General features: G+C 44.6%; 1 protein-coding gene and 1 pseudogene across 2 annotated transcripts in view; one reads left to right on the forward strand and one right to left on the reverse strand.

The window, feature by feature from the left end:
- LOC134969339 (capping protein, Arp2/3 and myosin-I linker protein 3-like) overlaps window positions 1-19,854 on the forward strand; it is a 1,162,896-nt gene that overhangs the window by 1,113,424 nt on the left and 29,618 nt on the right. The window contains exon 1 of one of the 2 annotated variants that reach the window (XR_010189450.1): window positions 19,150-19,260. The exons of the other annotated variant lie outside the window; for it this stretch is intronic. The gene's annotated coding sequence lies outside the window, so the exon portion shown is untranslated. Of the gene's footprint in view, window positions 1-19,149; window positions 19,261-19,854 lie in introns of those variants that run through there. 2 annotated transcript variants of the gene reach the window in all.
- On the reverse strand, window positions 12,550-12,668 carry LOC134971236 (5S ribosomal RNA; annotated as a pseudogene).

The following is a 19,854-nucleotide window of genomic DNA, read 5'->3' on the forward strand; positions in this document are numbered from 1 at the left end:
TGTGGTATCAGTAAGACGCTGATAGGAAATTTTAAGGGACAAGGCGTTTCTCATAATATTTAAGATGCTAAAATGTATTTTTATTGTCGCAAAACCAGGTTCAAATGGATCATATCGTGTTTGATTAAGATTAGATTGTTTATCTGTTTAAGTAGGTTTAAAAGTACATTTAAAAGTTACTTTGGGAACTAGCATGGTGATTTTCTTTATGGCAGGAGAGGCCGCATGGTCTGTCCACCATTTTGTGTGACCCTCATGGAGGTGGAAGGGGGAGGAGCAGCGGCCATTTTGGGAAGGTCAAATTTTTTTTCCCCCCTAAAATGGCTGATTTTCAGGAAATAATCAGCCATCCATTGTCAAAAAGAAATCAACATTTAATGAGGTTTTTTTTTTTTTTTTTTTAATGCATTTATTTAATCTATATCATAGTCAATCATAAGTAGTTCAGATACAGTTTAATAACAGTTAATAAAAAAAATTAAATATTTGATTTAAGAACGATACACAGATAAAACAAAGTTTTGTTTTTTTTTCTTTTGGTCTCCTTATCACCCTACTCTGCGTGGTGCAGGATGGCCATTGAAATGCAAATGAACTTGTGTGACTGGTTTGTTGTTTTTTTTTCTCCCAGCAGTGAAGGAGGTTGCCTACACAGATAGTTTGAAAGCACAACTTATATGCAAATTAGAAGCACTGAATAAGGTCTAAATATCTATATGTCTGTGCTTACATCAATGAATGTTATTAGATTAATTTAGAATTGCATTTTCATCTGTGTACTTTCACATGTCATATTCCTGTTTGCCAATTTTTTATAGTTGATAGGAAAGGGCTAAAAAGAGATTTGCTGTTATTTCATAGTAGAGGTAATAGTTAAAAGTATAGAACAACACACGGCTTGTCCGAGAGACGAGGCAGCCAGTGTGCAGTGTGGATTGCGGTAGATGATCAGGGATCATCTACATTGATAAAATATATATTGTGTTACGGTGGATCCTTTGCATTGCGTACACGTGTCACTAACAAAGACTAGCGTACGCAATCCGAAAGGCAGACGCACGCAGCGTACATTACGCAACGTAGCGTCTGGTTACGCCCACGTAGCTCAAGTTGTGATAAAGTTGAATTAGCGCAAAAGCGATAAGTAGCGCAAAAGTGAAGTAACGCAAGGCGATAAATAACACAAATTGATTTCAGCTTTCCAAAACTTAGTTTAAATACCTTGTTTTACTGTAGTACCTCTGGGGAGAGCTATCAGACTACGGGAAATGATTTTTCTGATCAGAAAACTATAAGAATGATAGTGGGTTGAAAACGGTATGAGTGTATTGAATCCCGCTTTGTGGACTTTGTGATCTATGTGATAATCCCGCTTTGTGGACTTTGTGATCTATGTGATAATCCCGCTTTGTGGACTTTGTGATCTATGTGATAATTTGTGATCTATGTGGAATGTGATAAGCACGATCTGAGTGAAAACGTGCAACAGAGTGTGATAAAGTTTTCGTTGTATTACGCTCTGGCTGTTTTGGAGCACAGTAGGGAGACTCCAATGATCCTACCATTTATGGGCAACAAGTGTCTATAAGTGGTACGATTGGACCGCACGGTTGTATGTGTGACCAATAACGCAACGGGATATGAGGTCGTATATCCATGCGTAAATCTTGCCCTCATACGTGTTGTAGGGAGCACATGCAAGCGTGATTTGTGTAAAGAAAAAGGAAGGGAATTTTCTCAGGAAAATCTCTAGAGATAGGGCCTGCAACGGCTACACGTATCTGCTAGAAGGCGGAACGGAGATACCCGGAGCAGAAGAAGTTCAGTGGAAGAGCTTTAAGGATTTCCAACGAAGTTCTGTGTTTGGTGCATTTTAGGAAGTTTTTTTCTGTGTTAAAAAGGTCCACAATGGCAGCCAAGTGCACAATACAGAGACGGTCGGAGGTCAGGATTCAGACTCCAGAGGCTTGCAGACCCCGAGGGTCTGCTCGGTTAGTAATGTGGGGGAAATATGGTCCCCACTCTGAGACCTTTTGTGATGAATGGACACGAATGACTGCGGGGGATAAGGCACCATTTCCCGGGATAGGTAGTTTTGACTCAGAGGTGTTGCATAATTTAAGGCAAAGGATATGTCTCATCAAATCAGCAAAGAGACGAATCAAGCATTATGATTGTTTACAAATATGGCAACAGGAGAGTGAAATGCAAAGAAATATAACTTACTTACCTAACTTTCATCTTGAGAGAGGAGAAGTGGCAATGGAGGGGATTGTGGTTGCGGAGAGAAGCACAAGGGTGAACAATAAAAATGCTCTTAGCAACAGTAGTACAGATAATAAGAATAAGTGTAATAAATGTAACAAAGATAATTGTAATACTGTTGAATGTACAACTATTAACCCATGCAAGTCGCACCCCATGTTAAACTTTCCTCAGGAACACCAACCAGAAAGTGAACCAAGAACGATGTCGGCACCTCTTTCAGAAGTCATCACACAAGACGTCCAGGTGGACACGACCCAGTCGGTAAAAACTGTAATCAAACCCCCTAATGGAGGGTCAGGTGAGGTCGTGTTCACAGGTATGTATGGTAATATACATCACACACAAACAAATGTACACCACAGAGAGGTAGCTGTGTCCGTATTAGCGAGCAACTTGAAAGACACACTAAAAATTAGGGTACAAACTTCAATACCTCATTGGAGAGGTATCTCGGTGGCGGCATTAAGAGAGTCCGCTATCGAGCATGACCGAAATATCCAAAGAACCAGGGAAGCGCAGGGAGAGCGGTTGATGACACTGAACATCCAAGCACTAGAGGATGCATCAAGTCGACCGGAACCCCAGGCCCCTAGCACATGGAGAAGGCCAAGGATTTGTTACCATTGTAGAAGAGAAGGGCATTATGCCAACAACTGTAATAACACACATAAAGTTAGACCCCCTAGACATGAAAATGAGCATGAATATGACACACCCAATTACAAGCAGGGATCATATAGGAAGAATTTTGGGCCACACCCAAAATATATAGTCAGGAAAGGTGATCATTAGGACTGATGGTAAGCCTGAGGTAACGGTTAATAAATTGGGAGGTCATTCACTGAAAGACACAGGAATGACCAGGTTAAACGTTGTAAATGTATTTGTGAAAAATGTTTTTTTTCTTTCTCTCTCTATCCCCATCTCTGACGATTATTGGTAAGAATTCAAACATTGCATATTCGCTTGGTCCTTGCAGAAGTCTACCAAACCCCAGCATGACCTATCCGCCACAATGTATTCTGGCCAGATACAGACAGTGAAATAATGCAAGTGCTGGTGGGGAGGGACTGCTCAAGGAAACCATTAGACACATAGATATGACAGCCTAATACAATGTTTTTCTAATGTTGACAATGTTTAAAAAAAATGTTTTGTTTCCCCCTTCTCATTGGTGGTTATTGTCGAGTTATGTAATGTATATGCATATGAATTGTTCTCTATCTCTTTTGTGTTTTTTTATTTTTTTATTTTCTCTCTCTTCTCACTCATGTTTTCATGGTTTAAAGATGGTATGTCATCCCTCAGTTGGACCAATGGTAATGCCAGATTTTTGCTCCTTACAGAAAGATCGCTAGTTAGGAAGAAAGATTACATCACCAGAAGGTTCATTCGGAAGACTGAGAGACAGCATCTTTGAGATGACAACGGAACAAGAAGAACAACAAGACTAGAGAACTTAATTATCGTAACAAGTCTCTCTCCCCCTCAAACTAATTTTTTTTGTACCCCATTACAAATTTCTTCTTTTCTCCTCCTGTAAGATGGACTTGCCCCAAGAGACTGTGATATGGATTTTCCGTTAACCATGATGTTGACCAGAGCAGTCTGTTTCGGTGAGAGTATCAGTGAGGTCGAAAGAGTCCAGAAAGGTCCTGATGACTGAGACGGAGGTGTAAATTTCCAATAGCAACCCAATCACCAAGCAAAGGCGAGTACCGGGCACGATCTAACAACCATGTTATCTGTAAACATTTTCTTTGAAGGATTGTTAGTTCAAAAAGAAAAACTGTATCTGTAGGCTCTGTGACAACGGTTGAAGATGGATGCATAAAGAAATGCCAATCCAGTCTTAATATCCATATGGACCGGCATCCATTGAGTGACTATCACTCTCTAGTGGGTAACGTGTTGAACCAAACAGATTGTTGGGTATGCTCTCAAGTACCTCAGGGTCACAGCAAATCAGGGCTAGTACCATTTCCTTTAACGGTAGGGGAGGTACTTGAGCTAAAGGGTGGGAGACCGGTGGACAGGAGGTTTAATATCTCCAGCCCTCCTAGTTTGAAGCTCCACCAATACCATGTGGATAGGTCCCTCTTATGTTTTAACATCTCCAATCCTAGAAAACCGGGAAATTGGGAAGTGTCATGGAGCAACCAAACCATGACCTTTTCACATAGAGCAGATAGAATGCCTACAGATACAGAGCTCGTACGCCACATAGCCAGTAGAGGAAAATCTTTCCGGTATCGATATACCTTAGGAAATAGGATTACTAAAGGTTGGAGAGGTATCACCAGGATACTGTGCACATATCGTACAAACCGATACGTGCATTAAGCAGATGGAAGAATTAGGGTCAGGAGATTTCACCTGGAAGGTTTGTAATATGGTCATGTCCTTCTCCGTCCCTTATGTTCTCCCCGATGATGCATATTTCATATGCGGGAGAAAGGCGTATGAGCGGCTTGCCCCAAACTCTGAAGGATTGTGTTGTTTTGGAAAAGTACTACCTGAGGTAATGAGTTTGAGGAGTGAGGAAACTGTAATTAACCTGGATTTGATTTATGACCCAATGATAGAAACCATGACGTAATAATGTAATGAGTATACGGTCCGTCTTTCACTCGTTTCTATGTATTCTACCGAGGTACAAAGACCCACGTAGACGAAGGATTTGATGAGCCAAGGGGCCGACGACGGAAAGATGGAAAGAAGAAGAGCAGATGACCTGATATACAAGATTTTATGGACAATGCCATGGGTACCCCAGTTTCCCTAGGAACTTTAAAATCACGCTAGCCCAACATTTTTTTGTAAATCCATGGACGTTGATTGCTTTACTCACGATTTACGAGCAAAAGCACAAAGAAGAAGACTCCAACCAACCGACACCAATCAAGACCTCAATCAACGAACGTACATTTCCCTGACATAGAATATCATTGCATTTTCCATAAGTGTTCTTTATCTTCATCTCTACAACCCTCAGGTAATGACACACATAGTCGATAGGGAATACAGGCACAGATATCAGCAACCACATACTTCCCCCATTCATGTATCATCAACTAAAATGTGCATCCCCATTTTGTTACAACTAAAAGCCGAAATGAGCTCGGTAGAGTTTGACAGCCCATCCACAGACCCTTAATACGGGATAAGAAGGAATTCAAATGTATACTTCGCAATACCTCGAAGCTTGATGTACAACACGTACGGCACGATGATACATGACCCCCCAAACATGGATTCATACACACATGCTTCTGCTATCTCACTAGGTCATACCCTTTTCACACCTTCTCCTCTCTCCTCTCTTACCCAACCATGGAAATGTATTAACCCCTGACATATATTTTTCTCTTTTTGAAATGTTTTAGGAAGTGGCAGTTATTGGTGACTGCCAAAGGGTGGACTGTCAAAGTCAAAAATATTACATAGAGAGACCATATAAACTGCACACATATAAGCCGCTATACTTGCAAATATGCGCAGCGAGCACAGCAAACACCAGACATTATTGAGATTTAAAATTAGCTAATGAATTATTGTCATGGACGTGTATCATTAGAACCGAACCAGATAAACACATCATGTTTGGTATTGAAGCAAGCAGAATAAGGTGTGGTTTAGTTTGAGACCTATAGTGTTGTCGTGGGACATTGCAGCGGATAGATATGATTATATGTATAAAAGTTAAGATCAGCTTTGTTGGGAACAATGGATGATCAACTAAGTTTTCAGGTCTGAACCTGATTAGCATATACAAAGAGAACAGTGATTCAATACAAAAGCTAGAGAGACCCCTCCCCCAGAGACTGGTCAAACAGGAAGGTAGTGGTCAGGTGTGGCCTCAGAGAGACACAGATGTAATGTAGCTACACAGACACACACAGCTGCCTGGCACCCAGCAGCATGGAGGCTACATCCCCAGGACTGACCAGGCACCAAAGGCTAAGTATTGAATCCACATGGCTAGATAAGGGAATATAGACAGATTGCTTTCTGGTTTAAATAGGATGTTGTAGCTTGGTTGTGTGATTGTTGGGTGTTAGTGTTGGTGCCCTGTGGAATCTGTGATGGTAGCTGGGATCTTGTTAATCATAAATACCACCATGCAGTAGTTTTGAATATGTGCTGGTAGCAATGGCAGGCTGATACTTGTGAGTACATTGTGATCTGGTCTTGTGATGAATATGCTCTGGTTAGTGAGATACTGAAGGTGATTTGGAATGTGAAATTATAAGATGGTTCTAGGAAGTTGGATTACATTGTGAAAGGTGATTTGGAATGTGAAATTATGAGATGGTTCTAGGAAGTTGGATTACATTGTGAAAGGTGTTTTAGATGGTTTGGAATTGTAAAATCAGAACATATGCATTGTTTTGAGGCTTGGACATTTTGGAGTAAAATGGAGTCTTGTGTTTTCTGCTATGTGATTGTGGTGCCATGTGTTTGGACCTGCAAATCTAAAATGGCTGCTGCTGGATGTCTTCCCCTCCCCCCCCCCCTTTCAACCATGTGGTGCAGTTTTTGGAATCATGGGAGCTTTAATAAAATGGAGTCTAGCTTCTGTCCCATGCGGTATTGTAGGGTTGTGTCAGCATTGATTAACTGCGCAGCGATTGTTCCTCACATGTGTAAGTTCTTCTCTGCAATCATATTGTCTTTCTTGTTGTTATGGTGAGCCATTTTCTCTCTCTTATTCCCTTCTCCCCTTTCTCTCCGATTTTCCTTTAAACCGTAATTGTATTGTATTTCCCTGTGTAGTTATCTGGTTAGTTAGTCTATGTTATATTGTAGTGTATGATTTATATTTGTATTAATTCTTTTGCAAGTATATCATTTATAATATATATTTAGGCGTTGGACCCTGAGCACGGTATCTGTGTTTTTCTTATAGTATTAAGTAATCTCAGAGCGTCGATAACGCTCAAACAGCTTTAATGGTAATAAGGTTATTCAGTGTTGCATTTACACTCTACCACTACACAGAGGTTTACAGTATAAGTACATTCCTTAAGGTATAGTTAAGGGAGTACCCTTGCGGTACTTGTTGCGCCAATTGCGTACTGTGTTCTTTAACCTTTAACGTGTTTTTAATAAGATAAATATTTAGCTTTGTTAGTGTGAATAAGCCCCAAAGCTGCATCAAGGCATCTCTGTATATTTGGGGTCCCTAGCGCTATATCTAGGTGCAGGGTGTGGCACCCTAAAACACCAGCATAAGCCAGATAGCCCAGCAAAGCATACCAGTGAAAAAACTATAGTGTTAATAAATTAGTATTTAGGAAGCCGAAGCTATAGAGAAAGTGATACAAAAATGAAATGCAATTAAAATTAGGGATGTGCACCTGAAATTTTTCGGGTTTTGTGTTTTGGTTTTGGGTTCGGTTCCGTGGCCGTGTTTTGGGTTCGAACGCGTTTTGGCAAAACCTCACCGAATTTTTTTTGTCGGATTCGGGTGTGTTTTGGATTCGGGTGTTTTTTACAAAAACCCCTAAAAAACAGCTTAAATCATAGAATTTGGGGGTCATTTTGATCCCATAGTATTATTAACCTCAATAACCATAATTTCCACTCATTTTCAGTCTATTCTGAACACCTCACACCTCACAATATTATTTTTAGTCCTAAAATTTGCACCGAGGTCGCTGGATGGCTAAGCTAAGCGACACAAGTGGCCGACACAAACACCTGGCCCATCTAGGAGTGGCACTGCAGTGTCAGGCAGGATGGCCCTTCCAAAAAATACTCCCCAAACAGCACATGACGCAAAGAAAAAAAGAGGCGCAATGAGGTAGCTGTATGAGTAAGATAAGCGACCCAAGTGGCCGACACAAACACCTGGCCCATCTAGGAGTGGCACTGCAGTGTCAGGCAGGATGGCCCTTCCAAAAACTACTCCCCAAACAGCACATGACGCAAAGAAGAAAAAAAAGAGGCGCAATGAGGTAGCTGTGTGAGTAAGATAAGCGACCCAAGTGGCCGACACAAACACCTGGCCCATCTAGGAGTGGCACTGCAGTGTCAGGCAGGATGGCCCTTCTAAAAAATACTCCCCAAACAGCACATGACGCAAAGAAAAATGAAAGAAAAAAGAGGTGCAAGATGGAATTGTCCTTGGGCCCTCCCACCCACCCTTATGTTGTATAAACAGGACATGCACACTTTAACCAACCCATCATTTCAGCGACAGGGTCTGCCACACGACTGTGACTGAAATGACTGGTTGGTTTGGGCCCCCACCAAAAAAGAAGCAATCAATCTCTCCTTGCACAAACTGGCTCTACAGAGGCAAGATGTCCACCTCATCATCATCGTCCGATTCATTACCCCTTTCACTGTGTACATCCCCCTCCTCACAGATTATTAATTCGTCCCCACTGGAATCCACCATCTCAGATCCCCGTGTACTTTCTGGAGGCAATTGCTGCTGGTGAATGTCTCCATGGAGTAATTGATTATAATTCATTTTAATGAACATCATCTTCTCCACATTTTCTGGAAGTAACCTCGTACGCCGATTGCTGACAAGGTGAGCGGCGGCACTAAACACTCTTTCGGAGTACACACTGGAGGGAGGGCAACTTAGGTAGAATAAAGCCAGTTCGTGCAAGGGCCTCCAAATTGCCTCTTTCCCGGCCAGTATACGTACGGACTGTCTGACGTGCCTACTTGGATGCGGTCACTCATATAATCCTCCACCATTCTTTCAATGGTGAGAGAATCATATGCAGTGACAGTAGACGACATGTCAGTAATCGTTGGCAGGTCCTTCTGTCCGGACCAGATGTCAGCATCAGCAGTCGCTCCAGACTGCCCTGCATCACTGCCAGCGGGTGGGCTCGGAATTCGTAGCCTTTTCCTCGCACCCCCAGTTGCGGGAGAATGTGAAGGAGGAGATGTTGACAGGTCGCGTTCCGCTTGACTTGACAATTTTCTCACCAGCAGTTCTTTGAACCCCTGCAGACTTGTGTCTGCCGGAAAGAGAGATCCAACGTAGGTTTTAAATCTAGGATCGAGCACGGTGGCCAAAATGTAGTGCTCTGATTTCAACAGATTGACCACACGTGAATCCTGGTTAAGCGAATGAAGGGCTCCATCCACAAGTCCCACATGCCTAGCGGAATCGCTCTGTTTTAGCTCCTCCTTCAATGCCTCCAGCTTCTTCTGCAAAAGCCTGATGAGGGGAATGACCTGACTCAGGCTGGCAGTGTCTGAACTGACTTCACGTGTGGCAAGTTCAAAGGGCAGCAGAACCTTGCACAACGTTGAAATCATTCTCCACTGCGCTTGAGACAGGTGCATTCCACCTCCTTTGCCTATATCGTGGCCAGATGTATAGGCTTGAATGGCCTTTTGCTGCTCCTCCATCCTCTGAAGCATATAGCGGGTTGAATTCCACCTCGTTACCACCTCTTGCTTCAGATGATGGCAGGGCAGGTTCAGGTTTTTTTGGTGGTGCTCCAGTCTTCTGTACGCGGTGCCTGCACGCCGAAAGTGGCCCGCAATTCTTCTGGCCAACGACAGCATCTCTTGCACGCCCCTGTCGTTTTTTAAATAATTCTGCACCACCAAATTCAAGGTATGTGCAAAACATGGGACGTGCTGGAATTTGCCCAGATGTAATGCGCGCACAATATTGCTGGCGTTGTCCGATGTCACAAATCCCCAGGAGAGTCCAATTGGGGTAAGCCATTCTGCGATGATCTTCCTCAGTTGCCGTAAGAGGTTTTCAGCTGTGTGCGTATTCTGGAAAGCGGTGATACAAAGCGTAGCCTGCCTAGGAACGAGTTGGCGTTTGCGAGATCCTGCTACTGGTGCCGCCGCTGCTGTTCTTGCAGCGGGAGGCAATACATCTACCCAGTGGGCTGTCACAGTCATGTAGTCCTGAGTCTGCCCTGCTCCACTTGTCCACATGTCCGTGGTTAAGTGGACATTGGGTACAACTGCATTTTTTAGGACACTGGTGAGTCTTTTTCTGACGTCCGTGTACATACTCGGTATCGCCTGCCTAGAGAAGTGGAACCTAGATGGTATTTGGTAACGGGGGCACACTGCCTCAATAAATTGTCTAGTTCCCTGTGAACTAACGGCGGATACCGGACGCACGTCTAACACCAACATAGTTGTCAAGGCCTCAGTTATCCGCTTTGCAGCAGGATGACTGCTGTGATATTTCATCTTCCTCACAAAGGACTGTTGGACAGTCAATTGCTTACTGGAAGTAGTACAAGTGGTCTTCCGACTTCCCCTCTGGGATGACGATCGACTCCCAGCAGCAACAACAGCAGCGCCAGCAGCAGTAGGCATTACACTCAAGGATGCATCAGAGGAATCCCAGGCAGGAGAGGACTCGTCAGACTTGCCAGTGACATGGCCTGCAGGACTATTGGCTTTCCTGGGTAAGGAGGAAATTGACACTGAGGGAGTTGGTGGTGTGGTTTGCAGGAGCTTGGTTACAAGAGGAAGGGATTTACTGGTCAGTGGACTGCTTCCGCTGTCGCCCAAAGTTTTTGAACTTGTCACTGACTTATTATGAATGCGCTGCAGGTGACGTATAAGGGAGGATGTTTCGAGGTGGTTAACGTCCTTACCCCTACTTATTACAGCTTGACAAAGGCAACACACGGCTTGACACCTGTTGTCCGCATTTCTGTTGAAATACTTCCACACTGAAGAGCTGATTTTTTTGGTATTTTCACCAGGCATGTCAATGGCCATATTCCTCCCACGGACAACAGGTGTCTCCCCGGGTGCCTGACTTAAACAAACCACCTCACCATCAGAATCCTCCTTGTCAATTTCCTCCCCAGCCCAAGTAACACCCATATCCTCATCCTGGTGTACTTCAACACTGACATCTTCAATTTCACTATCAGGAACTGGACTGCGGGTGCTCCTTTCAACACTTGCAGGGGGCGTGCAAATGGTGGAAGGCGCAAGCTCTTCCCGTCCAGTGTTGGGAAGGTCAGGCATCGCAACCGACACAATTGGACTCTCCTTTGGGATTTGTGATTTCGAAGAACGCACAGTTCTTTGCTGTGCTTTTGCCGCAAGTCTTTTCTTTTTTCTAGCGAGAGGATGAGTGCTTCCATCCTCATGTGAAGCTGAACCACTAGCCATGAACATAGGCCAGGGCCTCAGCCGTTCCTTGCCACTCCGTGTCGTAAATGGCATATTGGCAAGTTTACGCTTCTCCTCAGACGCTTTTAATTTTGATTTTTGGGTCATTTTTTTACTGATCTTATGTGTTTTGGATTTTACATGCTCTGTACTATGACATTGGGCATCGGCCTTGGCAGATGACGTTGATGGCATTTCATCGTCTCGGCCATGACTAGTGGCAGCAGCTTCAGCACGAGGTGGAAGTGGATCTTGATCTTTCCCTATTTTTTTAACCTCCACATTTTTGTTCTCCATATTTTGCGCACAACTAAAAGCCACCACAGGTATACAATGTAGATGGATGGATAGTATAGTATTACTTATACTTATGGACGACGACTGACGACACAGAGGTAGGTACAGCCGTGGCCTACCGTACTGCTGCTTAGTGCTTATATATATGATATACTGTATAACGGACCTTGTGGACACTGTCAGCAGACTGCTAAACAAACTAGTATGAAGAAAGAAAAAAAAAACACCACAGGTATACAACGTAGATGGATGGATAGTATAGTATTACTTATACTTATGGACGACGAGTGCACTGACGACACAGAGGTAGGTTTATTAAAACTTAACTTTTAATTGAATAGTCTAAAAATGAAAATTTTTGATACAAAAAAATGTTCAAATGCACAAAGTGTACATGACAGATGATGACAATCAAACTAATAAAAATCAGGATAAGCCTGATACACCATTAGATGCACCTAAGGTGAAAAATATATGGAAAAACAACAATTTTAGTGCCTGCGGAGATCAAAAAGAATTTTTTAATTTAAAGGTACAGATAAAAGATCACAGTAATGATAAATGATAGGAAAATATTAGTCAGAATGTATCATAAATATAGATGAAAGGCACAAAAATTGTAATTCATAATTGAAAATGTCCAATGACTAATGGTAAACTCCTGGTAGGGTCTTTGTTTGCTAACAAAAAGTAAAATCTAAATATGAAAGGAGTATTTATGAAAATTTAAATGCCAATAGGCATTAATACAAAAACAATTTATTTTTTTGCAAGGAATTGGTCAGAATATGAAGTTGAGAGGTTCAGAAGTTGCCCTAACACTTCTGCTGTTTGCGATCAAAGGTCACATCATTACTGCACCTGATATTCCCAAGAGGTCACCCCGCTGGGTACTAATCAGGCTTATCAACGCTTAGCTTCCAAGATCGGATGAGATTGGGCGTTGCCGCTGAAATATGGCAGTAAATGGAACACTAAGACACAAATGAGAGAGTGTATCAAATAGTGAGCAACAAGGGTATTTCTGCTGTCCAGTATCTAGCGCAGATTCTCTGTTACCATAGGCATTGCAGAGAGTGGTCTCGCATCTGGATGAGAGTGTACTGAAATATGAGTGAGATAAGTAAAGAATAGGGAGGGTACCCCGCCTTCTGCTGTCCACTGTCTTATAGATTTATAGCGGACAGTGAATGAGAGAGGTAGGTTTAGGCTCGCCTACTGAAAAGTAAAGGGGATTAAGAAGGTGATACAATGTAATCACCCAGAGGTCAAGGATAGACAGACTATTAAACTGTATCAACAGGGACCATAAAGATAATCAGAATCAAACTGCATGGTAATAATCCTGAAATACTCAAATAAATGCAGAGTTCTGTTAAGCAGAAAAAGCTGCTGGAGACATATACATTTTATGAGAAAAGGGCATATAAACAGAACCAAAAAACAAAAAATTGGTTTAAGAGCAAATTTACAAATTAGGAATCAAGTTAGCAAGTAAAGAAACAATATAAGTTATATCATTAACATAATAATTAGAGGCCTAATAGGCACATACAATACCAGGAGATACCAATAAGGTGATCTGAACTATGGAAAGTTCAGCATCACTGAGCACAGACGGACCGTTTCACCAGGGTGGCTTGTTCACTGTGTCAGGACATTAGGGAAGGCTGCCGTATTTAAGAAGGAAGGGGGAGGAGACAAAGGAGGCTCGGCATCATTGTGTATATTGATTGGTTGGAGGCCTGAAGTTCATAGTGACATCATCTACGTTTTTGAAAAAGAGGAAAGTACTCATGGTGTATCAGGCTTATCCTGATTTTTATTAGTTTGATTGTCATCATCTGTCATGTACACTTTGTGCATTTGAACATTTTTTTGTATCAAAAATTTTCATTTTTAGACTATTCAATTAAAAGTTAAGTTTTAATAAATCTATTATATTTTTCTAAGTGTGCCCCAACACAGAGTCTTTCTTTTTTCTTCCTCTCGCTTTACTGTTACTGACTCTGGGAGCACCACCAACCCAAAATAATTGTTAGATATCCTCTTTTCGAGGTGTCTTTAAGCTCAGTATTGTTGGTTATTTTTGAACAGTTGTTTACAATTTTTGTACAAACTCATGTTCTTCTTCATATCTATTTTCCTGTGCGGAACCAAACCCACTTTCTCTGTTGACACAGAGGTAGGTACAGCCGTGGCCTACCGTACTGCTGCTTAGTGCTTATATATATGATATACTGTATAACGGACCCGGTGGACACTGTCAGCAGACTGCTAAACAAACTAGTATGAAGAAAGAAAATAAAAACACCACAGGTATACAATGTAGATGGATGGATAGTATAGTATTACTTATACTTATGGACGACGAGTGACGACACAGAGGTAGGTACAGCCGTGGCCTACCGTACTGCTGCTTAGTGCTTATATATATGATATTATACTGTATAACGGACCTGGTGGACAGTGTCAGCAGACTGCTAAACTAGTATGAAGAAAGAAAAAAAAAACACCACAGGTATACAATGTAGATGGATGGATAGTATAGTATTACTTATACTTATGGACGACGAGTGACGACACAGAGGTAGGTACAGCCGTGGCCTACCGTACTGCTGCTTAGTGCTTATATATATATGATATACTGTATAACGGACCTGGTGGACACTGTCAGCAGACTACTAAACAAACTAGTATGACTATGAAGAAAGAAAAAAAAAACACCACAGGTATACAATGTAGATGGATGGATAGTATAGTATTACTTATACTTATGGACGACGAGTGCACTGACGACACAGAGGTAGGTACAGCCGTGGCCTACCGTACTGCTGCTTAGTGCTTAATTATATATATAATATACTGTATAACGGACCTGGTGGACACTGTCAGCAGACTGCTAAACAAACTAGCATGAAGAAAGAAAAAAAAACACCACAGTGTTTTTCAGGCAGACAAACGTATACTGGACTGGTGGTCACTGTCAGCAAAACTGTGCACTGTACTCCTGCTATAACTGCTCCCCAGTCCCCACAATTAGGCAGTGTGAGCAGTGCACTCAGCACAGATATATCATGCAGCAGTGCAGCACACTGAGTGAGCACAGATATGGTGGAGCGTTTTTTTTCAGGCAGAGAAACAACGGATTAAACTCAAAACCCTGCACTGTACTCAGTCCCTAACAGCTGCTCCCCGTCCCCAATCCTCCCCACAATTAAAACTAAGTCACTCAGTTTTTTTTTTTTTCTAATACAACGGAGAGGACGCCAGCCACGTCCTCTCCCTATCAATCTCAATGCACGTGTGAAAAATGGCGGCGACGCGCGGCTCCTTATATAGAATCCGAGTCTCGCGAGAATCCGACAGCGGGATGATGACGTTCGGGCGCGCTCGGGTTAACCGAGCAAGGCGGGAGGATCCGAGTCGCTCGGACCCGTGTAAAAAAAATGTGAAGTTCGGGCGGGTTCGGATTCCGAGGAACCGAACCCGCTCATCACTAATTAAAATAGAGAAATAGTGTTAAAAAATTAATAAGTGAAAAGTGTTAATAGAATGTAAAGGTATGCCACACTAAGGCCATCCAGCTCAGCCAGTCCAGAGGCACCACACCTCACACCTCCATTACCCCAATCTGGGTCTAAGATTAACCAGCAAGGAGCCACATGATAATGGCTCCTTACTACAATGTAACGAAGATTTCTGAATTCTATTATCATGTGGAATTTATATCTGGTTACGGTTATCATTCAGGGTGCTGGGGGGAAAAATGCCTTTTTTTCTTGCATAGGAATAACCCTACAGGCAAAGTTCAAAAGTCCCAAAAGAGATTGGGCCTGCCGCAAGGTTACCTTACGCCGCGCCAAACACTCCGCTATCGACTCCCTGAGCTTCTTGACCTTGTCTTGTGGAAGCCGGCAAGCACCAGCAATGGTATCGATTTCGATACCCAGGAATGACAAACAAGAGAGAGGCCCCTCTGTTTTGTCCTCAGCCACAGGTACCCGAAAATGACTAAACAATGCTCGCAATGAGAACAGGTTACTACAACGCAAAGAATCCGGGGGCTCCACACACAGTAAGTCATTAAGATAGTGTGCCATCCCACAACCCCCCGCAAGAAAACTCCACACACCAATGTAAAAAGGTACTAAACCTTTCAAAAAACGAGCATGAAATGGAACACCCCATAGGCAAGCACTTGTCTATGAAGTACTCCTCACCGATTCGGAAACCCATGAATCTGAACTACTCCGGGTGTAAAGGAAGTAAACGGAAGTCCGATTCAACATCAATCTTAACCATGAGAGCCCCGGGGCCACATCCCCGCACCATACCAAGGGCATCATCAAAAGACTGATAAACTACTGAACAATACTCCGGCGGAATAGCATCGTTAACAGATGACCCCGATGGTTAAGACAAATGTTGAATGACCCGGAACTTCCCCGAGGCTTTCTTGGGCACAACATCCACCGGGGACATGATTAAGTTCCCCACTGGTGGCCGCGCAAAGGGGCCCACCATTATTCCTAGCTGCACCTCCAGCTCGACCTTTCCCCGAAGGACCTCAGGAAAATCTCAAGCTGATTGCAGGTTCCTGGGAGCACGAACCACAACATTGCCCTCAACCGGCAACCGAAAACCAAACTTAAAACCGTAATAAAGAAATTCAGCGTCTTCCCTATTTGGATACCACCCCAACCATTTGGACATGGCCTCCAAATGTATTGGGGTGGGTGCCCTAGTTAGCGGCGGCACCACTGGCTACCTTACCGGCTACCTTACCGGCTGCGCCACGGCTGTCTTAGCTCCTTGCCGTCCAAATCGAAAACAATTGGATGCGAGGTGGTATCCATTACAGTGCATGCAGAGGTGTCGAAAACAACACAGCTGACCAAGAGAGCATGCAGAATTGTTGAATGCAAAGCATTTCCCTTTTGATGGAGCTTGCCACGCTGATCGTCCTGCTCCCCAAAAATGCAGCACAGCAGATGCCTCAGAACCAGCCCGCGCAGAACTAGCCCCCACAGGCTGAGCATCTGACCCTCGCTTCGCATCCTGCGCTCTCGTGACCCTCAGCCGCACCTCCACATTCTTGCATTCGAAGTCAATGATGTGCAGGCAATCATGCTTCTGTCTGAACTGCTTGTCATAAACCAACCACGCAGTGTATTTTGACTGACGCTGCATGTCGTGAACCAGGTGTATGTACCTGATCACATTCATATGCTCCTCCGGTCGATCCTCTAAATAACATGCTGTGAACACGCCAAACCCCGCCAAACAACTGTCGTAAGATCGGAAGGCCTCAACACCTATGCCGCCCTTTGCCTGTGCTTCCTTATATTCCTTCTTAGCATCATCCGTCAGTGTAAAAATATCAACGTACTCCCCCCGCTGAATTTTCTTCCTGCAACTCTCCCACAGCCCTCACAAGACAGCTGTGTAATCGCAATGAACCACGCCAGGCAAATTACAACGCCTTCTGGCCCTACGCGAACTACTAGAAACCCTACTTCGCTTGCTCCGCCCATCACGCCTCCGCGCCTCGCACTGCGCATATTTATAAGCTCTTTTCTTCGACTTCATCGCGCTACTAACCACCGATTGCACAGAAGAGGAGGAAGACCTACTAGAACCCCTGGATGAAAAGGAAGATGACCTCACGACCCTCACGTCTGAATCTCCTCCAACTCACCTGAGGTCCCAGGCTGAGATGATTATTCTTCCCCTGCAACCGGCACTTCATCAAAGTCATCCTCCTGCGCCTAGTCTGAAAAAGGTGGTAGAGCCGCCCCTGGATCCGGAGCCCCACTGGCGGGAATTGAAACGGACACCCCTGCGGGGTCTCTATCACCTTCTGTCGGTGTATTGTCACCTATTAATGCTGCGACAGACCCTAAATTATGGTACGCTTGCAAAAACTGCACCATGGCGGGGCCGGAAGCACTAGGGAGAGTAACCCTGCCCACCACTGCAGGCACAGCAAAACCACTCCCCGGGGACAAAGCCGTCATGAAAGGTGCAAACGCAGTGGCCATAGCAGACACCGCAGATGCAATGGCAGAGGGATCAAATACCTCAGCTGACACTACTCCAGCCCCTACATTCACTTCTCCTCCCTGCTCAGAAGCAGCAACAGCCCCTCTGCCCACAGCACGCTGCCCTGTCTGCTTTCTAATGGATCTTGAGCCAGCTGCAACCTGATCCCTTACTCTGTCTCCTGATGCAGCTTGCTCCACCCCTCCTCTAGCTGCAGAGACAAGCAAATGGCTGCCCCAACACAGCTCAGCCCCGACAGCTCAGCCACATGAGCCTGGTCCACATTCCTAATGCTAACCTGGGAGCTTCTCCTGCTAGACTGATGAGAGCTCCCATGTAAAAACGCTGTATTGCTGGCTCTCTGGTGCATATGCGCATGTCCCCGCGAAGCCGCATTATTAGGGGAATGGTGGCTACCAGACTCCTCCTGGTCCCACCATTTTCCACAGCCAAGGATGCTTCAGCACCCTGTCCGGAGCTACCTCGCTTGTACACCCGCGGCCGGAGGGGGATTCCCGCCAGCAGGCTTCCCTGCTGTCTTTCCCCGCGAACACCTGCTGCTCATCGCCCCTCCGCTCACCGCTGCACCGGATTGATCATCCGGCACCCGCAGGAGCAGCGGGGGAGAGAAGCCGCTGCATGCCCTCATACACGGACACCCGCAGCAGAGCCACCAGCAGACCCAGCGCCCAAATGCTGCGAGCTCTGGCCAGAGGGGGAGAAAACACTGGGACCCGCTGAGTCTAGGTACCGGGCGAGGTCCGGGGCAGACGCTGCGGTCAGGGCATGGCGGCCAAACACTATGCAACAAAAATCCCCCAGTGACACTCACTACAACTCCCTACCTACAACTCCTACACTACAGGGGTACAATAAGCTATGAGAGAAATGGAAAGTAAAACCTCTTTTAAGAGGACTGGTACAGCACTTACCAGACCCAAGATTAAAACAAAGAGGCTGACCCAGCCCCCTCACCAGACTCAAAATACCCCTGACCACCCCCACCCTCTATTCCCATAAGACACAAAACCACAACCCATAATGCCTCTTACTGGCCTGCCCCCACCCTATGAGGTTTAACCCAGTCCTTTGCTATTCAGTCAATTTGTTTTCTAAATATCCTAAAATTCAGTTGTATAGATGCAGCAGAATCTATACAAAAATTAGTGCATAAGAAAAACGTTTTCATACAGGCTATGCCAATGCCATTAATAAAACATTCAAACATATTTCAAAAGCAGGGCACATAACAAAGCATTAATAAGCAAAGTAAAAGAGCAAATAAGGGTAATAATTCAAGAGCATTGTGGCAGAGTGGCTGTCTCCCACATTCTGAGGAAGGATCCACACCCTTTCCTTAATTAGGACCAGCTAAGGTATAAAAACCAAGCCAGATGAGTTAGTAGTGGGGAATGTGTGGGAGAGGCTGCACCTTTGGCAGCTCTCTCTGTCCTGGAGAAATCTGCACCCAGAAACTGCTGTGAATACTCTACCTGTTTATACTACTGTCTTCAAGTAAGCTGAATTGTTATTTCTACTGCGAGGTACACTGGGCTCCACAAGGAATGGACAATGGGATGTAGAGAAGGATCTTGATCCGAGACACCAACCGGTTCAAAGCTTTGACTGTTCCCAGAATCGATAGTGCTGCCTCCTATATCACCCCGCCACCCTGCACAGGATCTCAGTTTTGTAGTTAGTTCTGCAGTACCAGGCACTTAACAGAGGGGCTGCTCCTGGCAACCCTAAGAATAGCTTTTTTTTTTCTGAGAAAAAAAGTGAAGACTTCAAGGGCAGCAGCAGTGTTTCATGTCAGTGGACATTCACTGCTGCAGCGCTGGCTTTCCCCAGCGGCGCTGTACACTCCCGATCCCTGGTTGCCGGGTAACTACAGCAGGGGGCTCCGGTTTTCTTCTTGTCAGGCACACACGACGGGGGCTCTCCGGGATCGTGTGGCCATGCTTCGGGAGGTGGTAAGTGGGTCCCGCTTGTGGGACCCGGTCTTTATCGCGATCCAGCGCGGTCAGTGGGAGGTGGGCTGCGCACGCTGGCGGTGGACAATGTGGCAGTACAGGCGATCCCACTAGATCACCAGGGCATGGGACAGGT

The sequence above is a fragment of the Pseudophryne corroboree genome, chromosome 11 (genome assembly GCF_028390025.1).
Source record: "Pseudophryne corroboree isolate aPseCor3 chromosome 11, aPseCor3.hap2, whole genome shotgun sequence".
Classification (NCBI taxonomy): Eukaryota; Metazoa; Chordata; class Amphibia; order Anura; family Myobatrachidae; genus Pseudophryne; species Pseudophryne corroboree.